At 40.3% G+C, this 14,119-nt stretch overlaps 1 protein-coding gene and 1 long non-coding RNA gene across 2 annotated transcripts in view; one reads left to right on the top strand and one right to left on the bottom strand.

The window, feature by feature from the left end:
* Nucleotides 1–14,119, bottom strand: part of ntm (neurotrimin) — a 537,242-nt gene that overhangs the window by 201,187 nt on the left and 321,936 nt on the right. The window lies entirely within an intron of this gene.
* The window catches only part of LOC116700853 (uncharacterized), a 14,846-nt gene continuing 14,807 nt past the window's right edge, over nucleotides 14,081–14,119 (top strand). The window contains exon 1 of the long non-coding RNA XR_004334752.1: nucleotides 14,081–14,090. This is a non-coding gene — a long non-coding RNA (uncharacterized LOC116700853). The remainder of the gene's footprint in view (nucleotides 14,091–14,119) is intronic.

Below are 14,119 nucleotides of genomic sequence, written 5' to 3'. Positions count from 1 at the left end.
AACATTAATTATACGACTTACAGTTCTCAAAGACGCACACACACACAATCTCAGCTGATATCCCGACAGCTAGTTCTTTTTCCACTTTTGTCTCCGTGTGGCGCGCACAACCGCTTGCGGTGTGAGGCGCGTGTCCGCGCATTTCCGACATAACAACGTTGTGGCAAAACGAAAGTAACGAGCCAATTTTGTAAATGTAAGGAGTAGAAAGAACCGATATTCGTGTTAAAATGTAAGGAGTAGAAGTAAAAAGTCGCCACAAAAATAAATAGTAAAGTAAAGTAAAAATATTGAAAAATCTACTTGAGGACAGTAACGAAGTATTTGTACTTCGTTACTTCCCATCTCTGGCATCGGAGATGTTTTTTTTTGCTTTTTCTTTTTTTTTACTGTCAGCTGCCCCCGCCCCCCTCTCTCTCTGGGTCTCTCTTACTCACACACACACTCACTCACACACACACACACACCACACACACACACACACACACACACACACAAACACACACACACATACCTTGTGTGGAAATAAAAGAAATAAAAAAAGAAAAAAAAAGACCAAAAAACAAAAAAATCACATGATCATAAAAAAATAAAAAGTTTAAAAAAAAAAGTTATACTGAGTATGAAAACCTTGTCATTACATTTACTTCATAATTGCAACCGCATGTGTTTATTCATTGTGCAAAACGTTCTGTAATAGTTTGTTTGTTACCATGACAACACCATTGATCTAAAGCTCGATGCTGTCATGTAAATAGTTTCAAATCAGCAATAAATATAACAATTTTTGATCAACCATATCAATTGTGTGCTAAATAACATACCGGTTAAAGCCCGCACATTTCAAGAGAACCCACCCACTTCCTGGTTAAATTCTGTCCACTTCCGGTTTAGGCCCCGCCAGTCCGAGTACGGATCCGGATACAGATAATTCATGTGGTAAACAGATACAGATACAGATACTGATAATGCTGTACTCGCTCATCCCTAACAATTATTAAAGCAGGGTTGTGACTCTGTGATTGGCCCTTGCCAGTGTAACAATTTGATGGTTAGCAGGAAGGTGAACAGCTGATCCATTAGGTTGAGCGTTGATTAAGAGTGAGGTTTCCTGAAGGATTTACGCTGAGCTACATTTCAAAGGAGAGACTAGTTGCAGAAATGTGACAGTTATCCACAGCATGATAATGTACATTTATTAGGATAACTGAATTGATTTAGGAGAGCATCGATTAATAGTTAGATCTTCCTGAAAGGATTTATGCTGAGCTACATTTTTCTCCTTTTTCAGAGTGCATTGGTGTGTAGCCACACTTACTCCTCAGCACTGTGGAGATATCTGGCATAATAAAACACAAAATGCTGCAGATTCTGTAATATTTTAAAAAGCAAAGGGCTTGTAACACCCTCCTCCCCAATCACACTACAAACAAGCTCTCTTTCATACTGGAATCCACCATATTACCCGGGGCACTGCGGTCAACAGTGCCTGTCTTGTTCTATTGCCCGTTAAGAATAAGCACCTTCAAATATCTCCAGCAGGGAGAAAGTTACCCTGCTTTTTCCTGCTTCTACTCCAAGATCAGGCGTCACAAGCTGGCAGGATGATCAAGTGGCTCGTTAGGCAGAAGAGGAAGTAGGTCTGAGGGTGTCAGATAGGAGAAAGTCGTGGCAGCCCGGGTACCTGTGTTGTATACATCGCATGACACCTGTGCTCTAAGAAGGAGCGGTTTGTGTCCGCCGGCCTGGACATCTTTCGAGAGCGAGCAGTCGTTGGGTATGTTGTGTATCACATTTCACTCTCGGCGTAAAATACGGACGTTCGGTCATGTGCCTTGGCGATGTTATTCACGTTTTAAAGTCTCCTTTCTGGGTCGGGACGTGCTGCAACATGGACATGCAACACAAGAAGGGGACATGTTAGGTTTGGGAAAAGTGGTGCGGGGGTTACAAAAGGACACGCGGAAAAATAACGGGACATGAAGCCCCGTCATCGGGTGAAGGTCGTGGTTTTGACCCATCCACCCCCCCAACCTTCCTCTTTAAGTGGCATTTTGGTCTTATACTACTCTATCGTTGTCTCTCTTAACACTAGAACAGCCATGACATTCATGTCATTTGAGTGTTTTGAAATTTAAACATGTAATAACTTTGCTGGGTTAAAAAAATACAATCCTGTGGTACATGACCTTTTCCTAAAAGAGTCCATATTTCATTTAAAATGTTACATTACACAAAAACAAAGAAAATAAAATCTTGATATGAATCATTGAAACGCCTGGGCTACTCAAGTGTTAATCAACTTGTTAAATTGTACATTTTCGTGTTATTTTGTTTACTAAAGATATAACACAATGCATGCATTAATATGCAAATAGGTATCATCTGAGAGATTACAGAGTTTGGAATCAGGCAGTCAAAATGGGCTCACAGCAGTTCTAGTGTTGATACTGTCTTTCTTACTCTGCCTGGTGAGTTCCAACAGAGCTAACCCCAATTTCCACCAGTTGTGGAACGGCTGTGGATCCAAACACACCATGACAAAAGTATGCAGATATGCGAAGGACATAGGGATTTATTTAAAGACACCTTTACCATGAGGTAGCAGCATAATATCTTGCAGTAATTAACCATCTCTATTTAGTTCTTTCTCAGGGAACTCCAAAGGGGAGAGGAAAAACAGAAATGTGGAAAGGGGGGCTTAATACCAGACTACACCACAGGTCACAGGCTCCAGCATCCTCTGTAAGACTCACTGAATGATTTAGAGGAAAGAGTGTGCTGCCGGTAAACCCGTTAACAAGGCCACATCCATTATTTCTCTCCTGCTGTTATGGTAGCATCAACTGTGTGGTCGTACTCGTCTGCTATCTCCCAACACAGATACTGAAACAAATTATCTCAGCAATAAAGACATTACCGAGGTTGCTAAAGTGCAACAATGCCAGTCCAGTAGCACCACTGTGTTACAAGGGGCGAAATAAACAGACAAGGCGCTAATATTAGTGAAAGAATGCGACTGAACTCGCAAGCAGCCTCCACACACTATTTGGAGAAGCATTATTGTTCACTCTTTGAGTTACAGGGCCAGAGCTGCACTTGCTACATAATGGCTTTGTTGAAAGGGATACTTCTGAAATATTTGCCAAATAAACACAATGTGTTTCTCTTTGAAGGGAGCCTACTGGCGGTAACCGCGACACACAAACACTTGCGCAAGAGGAACGATGGGCCAGACAGCGAGGACAACAATCTCTGTGTTCTTCCAGCATGTGCCCTCAGATCCGGACACAGAGGCAGGGAAGGGCCGGCAGAGCCAGCCATTCTCGCTCTGACAATATGTCTGATGTGGCCAAGATGCGCAAAGGGTGAAAAGGGCTAACTCTCAGCATATGGGCAAAATCTGTCCTCACAGTGCAAAGCCTTCTATAGAAAACCAGGTTTTACACAGTTATTATTGGTAACCTACCAAGGAATTCTATCATACCTTTATGTAAACAGTGCATTCATACAATCCACAATACATGTTTAAATTGAATGTCAACTCTGTTATGCCGACATGTGTTTTTTGGGATAAATTAAAGTATAGTAAGCAACCATGAAGTGATCTTTTAGCCATGAGCTAAGTGGAAGTAGTCTATTCACTTCCAAAATGATATGTTGATTATATTGTCTGTCTTTTTGAGCAATGTAACACACAAAATAAGATAAGCCAATAAGAAGGTTGGTGGTTTGATCCTGGCCCTGCAGTCCCAGTCGAAGTGTCTGGGCAAGACACATGATCCCTGAGGTGCTCCGCTGCTGTCGCCATTGGTGTTGTGTGGTGTGTGTGGGTGTTATCTGATGAGCACATGGCACCGCAAGGTAATAAAGATAGAAGATGGAAATCAATACAACATGTTATCGCAATATTTTCCGTGGCAATACTATATTGATACACAGAAGCCAATGTTGTCCATCTTTTATTATGTGGGTGTTGGTCAGTTTGTCTGCTTGACAATCCCATTTTACAGAAATATAATCGAAGTGAGATGAAACAACAGAAAAAAATCTATCTTGTTTGAGAAAAACACGTGTTGACAAAGTTTCCTTTTGGGACATAATGAGAATTGGGAAAAAATCTGAAGTGGGATAAGCTAATAAATTGAAATGTATGGCCGAATGTTGCAAACCTGAAAAAAAATTATAAATAATAACACATAAAAAAATAAAGAAATTGGCCGAGGAACTTGCATCCTTGAATGATGCTGCATATTAAGAGGGGATGGCCGTACCATTCAATAAATGTTGTACAGCGAATCCTTAGTTTCTCTCTTGAATTTATAATTCAACTTTGTACAAACATCTCGTTATACAAATGAAAAAAAAAGAAAGAGGACACATAAATAGAGGACACATCATGTTTTACCTGCAACTCAGAAGCACTTGACTGCATGCATTTATTCAAGGAACTGAAGTGTGTAGCAACACAAATATATTTTATAATATTACTCTTAAATACATTTTAAAGACGTGCGTACATTGAAGTCTACTTTCTTTTAGTTACAGGAAAAAAAATACGTGTAAGGGCCTTTCACCTAATGCAAACTCTCTGTCCCATTGTTTCATCTTGTCTTACAATAAATATATAAAGTTATGGGAGTAAGATTGCAGAAATCACAAAAAAAGGATTTTTTTCCCCACACACTCACCATCACACACATACACAAACCCCCCCCCCACCGGCACAGATCCACAGCCACACGTCTCATATCTTTGTGGGACCCGCCATTGACATAATGCATTCCCTAGCCCCTACCCTAACCATTAATTCACAGCTAAATGCCTAACTTAACCCTTACCCTACCCTAACCATAACCTGATTCTAACCCTAATCCTAAAACCAAATCTTAACCCTCAAACAGCCCTTTAAAGTTAGGGGGTCGGGCATTTTGGCCCCACAAAGCTGTCCAAGACGCACAAGTATACTGTGTTCCGGTTTTGGGACCCCACAAAGGTTGTTAAACGAGAAAAAAACACCACACACACGGCATACACGCACACACACACACAAAATGCCTGAAAGCTTTGAAGTGGACAAAGTTATAAAGGACCTCAGGCCATCTGACAGCTCACCTCCCAGCCTCCACAAGTTGAGGAAGAAGTTCACTTAGAAGAAGAGGTAGACAGATCAGGCCAGAGTTTTTTTTGGTTGACACACAATGAATTGAGAAGTACAAAACCAAAAGTTCATTACAAACAGGCGGAGTATTACAGTATTTGATTCTAAAGTCTTGCTCTGATAAGTACAGTCTTTTTGATTTCTAAACCACTTTGGGCACAACTGGAGTCACATGTCCAAAACCTAACTCCGGTCTGCACATGCAGAAGTTCACATGGACCAAACTTTAGTTCCTTTTTTGTTGCTGAAAACAGTTTTCAAATCTCTACACACGTACACAGGTGCAACATGTGGATCAGCACTGTGTTCAGATGCTACACACTGCTGTCCACAACTGTTAACCACACACTCAGAACAGAATAGATTTCAGTCTGCTGCTATCAAACACTGCTGATTGTAATTTTAGCTGAAAGCCTAAGCAGTGGATCACCATGTGCGCCGCAATCTCCAACAATGGTGCACTCCTGCATAAATGTGAGTTGGCCCCTGCAACACCGACCACCTCATCCGTTTTAGAAGACCTGCAATGAAGACTGGTGCCAGAGGTAGAAAGGGGCAGGCGGGAGACCACTTGCCAAATATGTGATCACTGGGACAATGGGGCATTCCACCATTCCTGTACAATCACAGCCTGATTTGACGCCCATCCAAGGATGATGTCCCACTTCCTTGCCCCTTACTCTCCCTTCCTCAACCCCATTAAGGAGGTTTTCTCAGCTGGAGATGGAAGGTTTTGACCAGTCCACATGACAAATGTCCTTCCTTGCAATGGATGCTGCATGCCAAGACATCACAGCTGAACACTGCCAGGGGTGGATAAGGCATGCCAAAAAGATTCTTCCCACAATGCCTTGCCAGAGAAGATATCAGGTGGATGAGAAACATGTGGCCAAATTCAGATTAGAAGTTTACTTTTTATTAGTAGTATTCCGGTGTTCTTCTGTTGTATATTGCAGTAAGTCCTTTTGCAAAAAAAGTCTTTACTGCAGCAATTCTTTCTGTCTTTGTTTTTTCTAAACTGTACATCTACTAAAGCTACTCTGAGAGGTCATCATTTTTGTATTGAAGCTGCAGCAAAAGAAACAAAATGCATGTGCAAAACACAGTCTATGATCATACAAATATATTGTCTATTGTATAAGGGCATACCGACATATCTAAAATAATGCAGTTTCTGTATTTTGAGCTGATGAGAGTGTTTTTTTTTTGTCATTGTATTATGTATGACTAAATGTTCCTGTGGAGGAGAACATGTGTTAGTGTTTGAATAATTATTTATTTTGAAACATGTTTGCAGGGTTTGTGGTAGACATAGTTAGTGTTTTATGTATTTTGAAATTAGTTTTGGAGTTTAGTTTACAATGTGTGATTTGGAACACAAAGTTAACCGTTTTGCCAATTGTTATGTTTAGGTGTGTGGTGCATTAAGAGTTTAGGAAACTTGTAAGTGTATTGAAAAACGGTCATAGCAATTCTAAAAACTGTAAAAGAGACAGATCTGCCGGTGTGATAAGAGATCAAGTGATGACTTCTCGTTACACGCAGTGCTGACTGTAGTTAGAGTTTGGCACATGTAGCTCCAGGTTGGCCCAATGTGTGTAGCAATGCAAAAAAAACCTGAAAGACCTTTCTGTAGCAGAAAAAAAAAAATGTTGGTGGAGCTCATTTTCTTGACTCACTTTTTGCCTTTCACCACGGTTATGGGCTTGCCAAGATGTGCACTAATGAAACCGTGTGTCTTAGAACAGACTGCTTTATTTTCTTTTTTCCGCACGGGATGCAGGTTCAGAGCTATAAGGGGGCCCCAAGGGGCCACAGTGCTCCCAGCGCCTCAAGATAAAACTCGATATGGTATTTTCAAGGTAGAGTGTTACTACTGTCTACATGCAGCTATTACTCTTAATAGAGTATGGTAAAGTGTTAAAAATGAAACATACACTGTAGGTGTTCTACTTGGAGTAATACCTACACACGATTAAATAGTATTTTATCAATCACTTAGCTAAGATGGCTGATTTAGGCCAATGTTCCACAACCTTTACAGTTTCTTTGATGTGCAAACAACAGTGTGCACAAACTGGAGCCACATGTGCAAAACTCTAACTCCAGTCTGCACTACCAGAGTCACCTGAGTACAGTTCACATCAGCTGCAAACATCATTCCTAACAAAACAACTAAGACAACACAAAAACAGGCTCAGTGCACCACACACTATGCACAACCTCACTGAGACAACACACACACTGTCGCTCAGAACACACAGAGTAAAAACACTAGCATCAATCACCAATCAGGAAATACTAACTTTCTCAGCTTCACAGTTCTTCATCACATTGGGCGTCTGCACACTTCATTGGGTGATTGTATCAAAAAAAGGCTTTGTAGCTTCACTAACTAGCTAAAAAAACCTGCTTAGGTTTAGAACATGGTGTTATCTGTTCTGACATACAGTGTTAAAGCATGGTAAATTTGGCAGTACAATCTATTGTTTTGGTCTTGTTTGAGTTGTGGTGTAAAAGGAGTTATGCATTTTAAATTTGTGTTAATTGTATGCATTATGTGTTAAAGCAACAAGAAATGTGTTATAGTATAGCTTGCACAGACAGATGTAGTGCTAACTGTGTTAAGAGTTTCGAAAATTGTTAAAAGTATTGAAAAATCAATCATAGCAATCGTAAAAAACTGTAATGCCTTAATTAAAAAGAAATCCAACCTTTTAGGGACATAGGTTTCTTTCTGAATGAATATGTATTGTAAATAATAAATGTTTTCCTTAAAATACAAGGGGCATAAGTATACACAGCCCTATTGTAAATTCCCATAGAGCCAGGCACATACAATATCTCTAAATGCAAATCAAACCAGCTGGTAGGCTAACTGAGATAACACTATGCCAAGTCTAGTATGGTGAAGGGTATGTGATGAGTGGGGGGGGGGGGAAATTCCAGCATTGGAATTTTAATTCCAAAGGCAAAGGGAACTTATCAGGATGCATAGTATCCTGATCCGTGAAATAACTGGCCTTCAAAATAAAAATATGTGCCGCTCTATGGATAAAATAAGGGGGTGTATACTATGCCCCCTGTATTTTAAGGAAGAACCTTTATTATTTACAAACACATTATTCATTCACAAAGAAAATTTGTGTCCTTAAAGGTTTGAGTTTCTAATTGTTTGGAATTAAGGCATTAAGATCAATTTCCAAAAGATGTTTTTATTCCTCTTTTTAATCAACTTTACATGGGTAAAGCCGCTGTATATGTTCACTAACGAGTTAAAACAAGACACCTCTTAGTCTTCAGCTAAAATTACAACAGCGAGTGTGCGATAGACACCAACTGAAATCTATTTGTGCACACACACACAATCTCAGCTGATTATCCTCCGGACAGCTAGTTTCTTTTCTCTCACTTTTGTCTCCGTGTGGCGCGCACAACCGCTTGCGGTGTGAGGCGCGTGTCCGCGCTATTTTCCGACATAACAACGTCTTGTGCAAAACGAAAGTAACGAGCCAATTTTGTAAAATGTAAGGAGTAGAAAGAACCGATATTCGTGTTAAAATGTAAGGAGTAGAAGTAAAAAGTCGCCACAAAAATAAATAGTAAGTAAGTAAAAATATTGAAAAATCTACTGAGTACAGAACGAAGTATTTGTACTTGTTACTTCCCATCTCTGGCCATCGGAGATGTTTTTTTTTGCTTTTTCTTTTTTTTTTACTGTCAGCTGCCCCCGCCCCCTCTCTCTCTGTGTCCTCTCTTACTCACAACACACTCACTAACACCACACACACACACACACACACCACCACCACACACACACCACACACACACCACACACACACACAACCTTGTGTGGAAATAAAAGAAATAAAAAAAGAAAAAAAAGAACCAAAAACAAAAAAATCACCAGATCATAAAAAAATAAAAAGTTTAAAAAAAAGTTATACTGAGATGAAAACTCTTGTTCATTACCTTTACTTATAATTGCAACGCATGTGTATTCATTGTTCAAAACGTTCTGTATATAGTTTGTGTTTACCATGACAAACCATTGATCTAAAGCTCGATGCTGTCATGTAAATAGTTTTCAAATCAGCAATAAATATAACAATTTTTGATCAACCATATCAATTGTGTGCTTAAATAAAATACCGGTTAAAGCCCCGCACATTTCAAGAGAACCCCCCACTTCCGGTAATTCTGTCCACTTCCAGTTAGGCCCCAGCCGTCCGAGTACGGATCCGGATACAGATAATTCATGTGGTAAACAGATACAGATACAGATACTGATAATGCTGTACTCGCTCATCCCTAACAATTATTCAAAGCAGGGTTGTGACTCTGTGATTGGCCCTTGCCATTGTGTAACAATTTTGATTGGTTTAGCAGGAAGGTGAACAGCTGATTCACATTAGGTTGAGCGTTGATTAAGAGTGAGGTCTTCCTGAAAGGATTTACGCTGAGCTACATTTCAATCAGGAGAGACTAGTTGCAGAAATGTGACAGTTATCCACAGCATGATGAAATGTACATTTATTAGGATAACTGAATTGATTTAGGAGAGCATCGATTAATAGTTAGATCTTCCTGAAAGGATTTATGCTGAGCTACATTTTTCTCCTTTTTCAGAGTGCATCTGTGGTGTAGCCACACTTTACTCCTCAGCACTGTGGAGATATCTGGCATTAATAAAACACAAAATGCTGCAGATTCTGTAATATTTAAAAATCAAAGTGGCTTGTAACACCCTCCTCCCCAATCACACTACAAACAAGCTCTCTTTCATACTGGAATCCACCATATTACCCAGGGGCCACTGGGGTCAACAGTGCCTGTCTTGTTCTATTGCCCGTTAATGATAAGCACCTTCAAATATCTCCAGCAGGGAGAAATGTTACCCTTGCTTTTTCCTGCTTCTGCTCCAATTGATCAGGCGTCACAAGCTGGCAGGATGATCAAGTGGCTCGTTAGGCAGAAGAGGAAGTAGGTCTGAGGGTGTCAGATAGGAGAAAGTCGTGGCAGCCCCCGGGGTACCTGTGTTGTATACCATCGCATGACACCTGTGCTCTAAGAAGGAGCGGTGCTTGTTCCGGCCGGCCTGGACATCTTTCGAGCGAGCAGTCGTTGGGTATGTTGTGTCAACACATTCTCACTCTTCCATGGCGTAAAATACGGACGTTCGGTCATGTGCCTTTGGCGATTGTTATTCACGTTTAAAGTCTCCTTTCTGGGTCGGGACGTGCTGCAACATGGACATGCAACACAAGAAGGGGACATGTTAGGTTTGGGAAAAGATGGTGCGTGGGGTTACAAAAGGACACGCGGAAAAATAACGGGACATGAAGCCCCGTCATCTGGGTGAAGGTCCTGTGTTTTTTGACCCATCCACCCCCCCAACCTTCCTCTTTAAGTGGCATTTTGGTCTTTCATACTACTCTATCGTTGTCTCTCTTAACACTAGAACAGCCATGACATTCATGTCATTTTGAGTGTTTTGAAATTTAAACATGTAATAACTTTGCTGGGTAAAAAAAATACAATCCTGCTGGTACATGACTTTTCCTAAAAGAGTCCATATTTTCATTTAAAATTGTTACATTACACAAAAAACAAAGAAAATAAAATCTTGATATGAATCATTGAAACGCCTGGGCTACTCAAGTGTGTAATCAACTTGTTAAATTGTACATTTTCGTGTTATTTCGTTTTACTAAAGATATAACACAATGCATGCATTAATATTGCAAATAGGTATTCATCATGAGAGATTATAGAGTTTGGAATCAGGCAGTCAAAATGGCCGCTCACGGCAGTTCTAGTGTTGATACTGTATCTTCTTACTCTGCCTGGTGAGTTCCATACAGATGCTAACCCCAATTTCCACCAGTTGTGGAACGGCTGTGGATCCAAACTACACCATGACAAAATATGCAGATATGATACAGGACATAGGAAATTTATTTAAAGAGACACCTTTACCATGAGGTAGCAGCATAATATCTTGCAGTAATTAACCATTCTCTATTTATGGTTCTTTCTCAGGTAACTCCAAAGGGTAGAGGAAAAACAGAAATGTGGAAAGGGGCTTAATACCAGACTACACCACAGGTCACAGGTCTCCAGCATCCTCTGAAAGACTCACTGAACTTGATTTAGAGGAAAGAGTGTGTCTGCCGGTAATCCCGTTCAACAAGGCCACATCCATTATTTCTCCTCCTGCTGTTATTGGTAGCATCAACTGTGTGGTCTGTACTCGTCTGCTATCTCCCAACACAGATACTGAAACAAATTATCTCAGCAATAAAGACATTACCGAGGTTGCTATAAGTGCAACAATTGCCAGTCCAGTAGCACCACTGTGTTACAAGCGGCGAAATAAACAGACAAGGCGCTAATATTAGTGAAGAAATGCGACTGTACCTCGCTAAGCAGCCTCCACACAATATTTGGAGAAGCATTATTCTGTTCACTCTTTGAGTTACAGGGCCAGAGCTGCACTTGCTACATAATTGGCTGTGTTGAAAAGGGATACTTCTGAAATATTTGCCAAATAAACACAATGTGTTTCTCTTTGAAGGGAGCCGTACTTGGCGGTAACCGCGACACACAAACACTCGCGCAAGAGAGAACGATGGTGGCCAGACAGCGAGGACAACAATCTCTGTGTTCTTCCAGCTATGTGCCCTCAGATCCGGACACAGAGGCAGGGGAAGGGCCGGCAGAGCCAGCCATTCTCGCTCTGACAATATGTCTGATGTCGGCCCAAGATGCGCAAAGGGTGAAAAGGCTCTAACTCTCAGCATATGGGCAAAATCTGTCTCTCACAGTGCAAAGCCTTCTTATAGAAAACCAGGTTTTACACAAGTTATATTGGTTAACCTACCAAGGAATTCTATCATACCTTTATGTAAACAGTGCATTCATACAATCCACAATACATGTTTAAATTGAATGTCAACTCTGTTATGCCGACATGTTTGTTTTTGGGATAAATTAAAGTATAGTAAGCAACCATGAAGTGATCTTTTAGCCATGAGCTAAGTGGAAGTAGTCTATTCACCTTCATAACAATGATGTATGTTGATTATATTGTCTGTCTTTTTTGAGCAATGTACAACACAAAATAAAGATAAGCCAATAAGAAGGTTGGTGGTTTGATCCTGGCCCTGCAGTCCCATGTCGAAGTGTCCTTGGGCAAGACACTGATCCCTGAGGTGCTCCCGCTGCTGTGCCATTGGTGTGTGAGTGTGTGTGGGTGTTTATCTGATGAGCACATGGCACCGCAAGTAATAAAAGATAGAAGATGGAAATCAATACAACATTGTATCGCAATATTTTCCGTGGCAATACTATATTGATACACAGAAGCCAAGTGTCCATCTTTTATTATGTGTGTGTTGGTCAGTTTGTCTGCTTGACAATCCCATTTTACAGAAATATAATCGAAGTGAGATGAACAAACAGAAAAAAATCTATCTTTGTTTTGAGATAAAACACGTGTTGACAAAGTTTCCTTTTGGTGGACATATCTTGAAATTGGGAAAAATCTGAAGTTGGATAAGCTAATAAATTGAAATGTATGGCCGAATGTTGCAATACCTTGAAAAATAAATTATAAATAATAACACATAAAAATAATAAAGAAATTGGCCAGAGGGAACTTGCATCCTTGAATGATGTCTGCATATTAAAGAGGGGATGTCCGTACCATTCAATAAATGTTTGTTTACAGCGAATCCTTAGTTTCTCTCTTGAATTTATAATTCAACTTTGTACAAACATTTCTCTGTTATACAAATGAAAAAAAATGAAGAGGACACATAAATAGAGGACACATCATGTTTTACCTGCAACTCAGAAGCAACTTGACTGCATGCATTTATTTCAAGGACTGAAGTGTTAGCAACAACATATATTTTATTAATTATACTCTTAAATTTACATTTTAAAGACGTGCGTACATTTTGAAGTCTACTTTCTCTTTAGTTACAGAAAAATACGTGTAAGGGGCCTTTCACCTAATGCAAACTCTCTGTCCCATTGTTTCATCTTGTCTTACAATAAATATATAAACGTTATGGGAGTAAGATTGCAGAAATCACAAAAACAAGTATTTTTTTCCCCACACACTCACCATCACACACATACACAAACCCCCCCCCCACCGGCACAGATCCACAGCCACACGTCTCACTATCTTTGTGGGGACCCGCCATTGACATAATGCATTCCCTAGCCCCTTACCCTAACCTTAATTATCACAGCTAAATGCCTAACCTTAACCCTTACCCTCACCCTAACCATAACCTGATTCTAACCCTAATCCTAAAACCAAATCTTAACCCTCAAACAGCCCTTTAAAGTTAGGGGGTCGGGCATTTTGGCCCCACAAAGCTGTCCAGACCGCACAAGTATACTGTGTTCCTGGTTTTGGGACCCCACAAAGGTTGTTAAACGAGAAAAACACACACACACGCGCATACACACGCACACACACACACAAAATGCCTGAAAGCTTTTGAATGTGGACAAAGTTATAAAGGACCTCAGGCCATCTGACAGCTCACCTCCCAGCCTCCACAAGTTGAGGAAGAAGTTCACTTAGAAGAAGAGGTAGACAGATCAGGCCACTGAGTTTTTTTTGGTTTGACACACAATGAATGATAAGCTACAAAACCAAAAGTTCATTACAACCAGGCGGAGTATTACAGTATTTGATTCTAAAGTCTTAGCTCTGATAATGTACAGTCTTTTTTGATTTCTAAACCACTTTGGGCACAACTGGAGTCACATGTCCAAAACTCTAACTCCGGTCTGCACTGCAGAAGTTCACATGGACCAAACTTTAGTTCCTTTTTTGTTGCTTGAACACAGTTTTCAAATCTCTACACACGTACACAGTGTGCACACTGTGGATCTACAGCACTGTGTTCAGATGCTACACACTGCTGTCACAAC

This window comes from Etheostoma spectabile, chromosome 13 (assembly GCF_008692095.1).
Source record: "Etheostoma spectabile isolate EspeVRDwgs_2016 chromosome 13, UIUC_Espe_1.0, whole genome shotgun sequence".
Lineage (NCBI taxonomy): Eukaryota > Metazoa > Chordata > Actinopteri > Perciformes > Percidae > Etheostoma > Etheostoma spectabile.
This window is presented reverse-complemented; position numbering and strand designations above follow the sequence as displayed.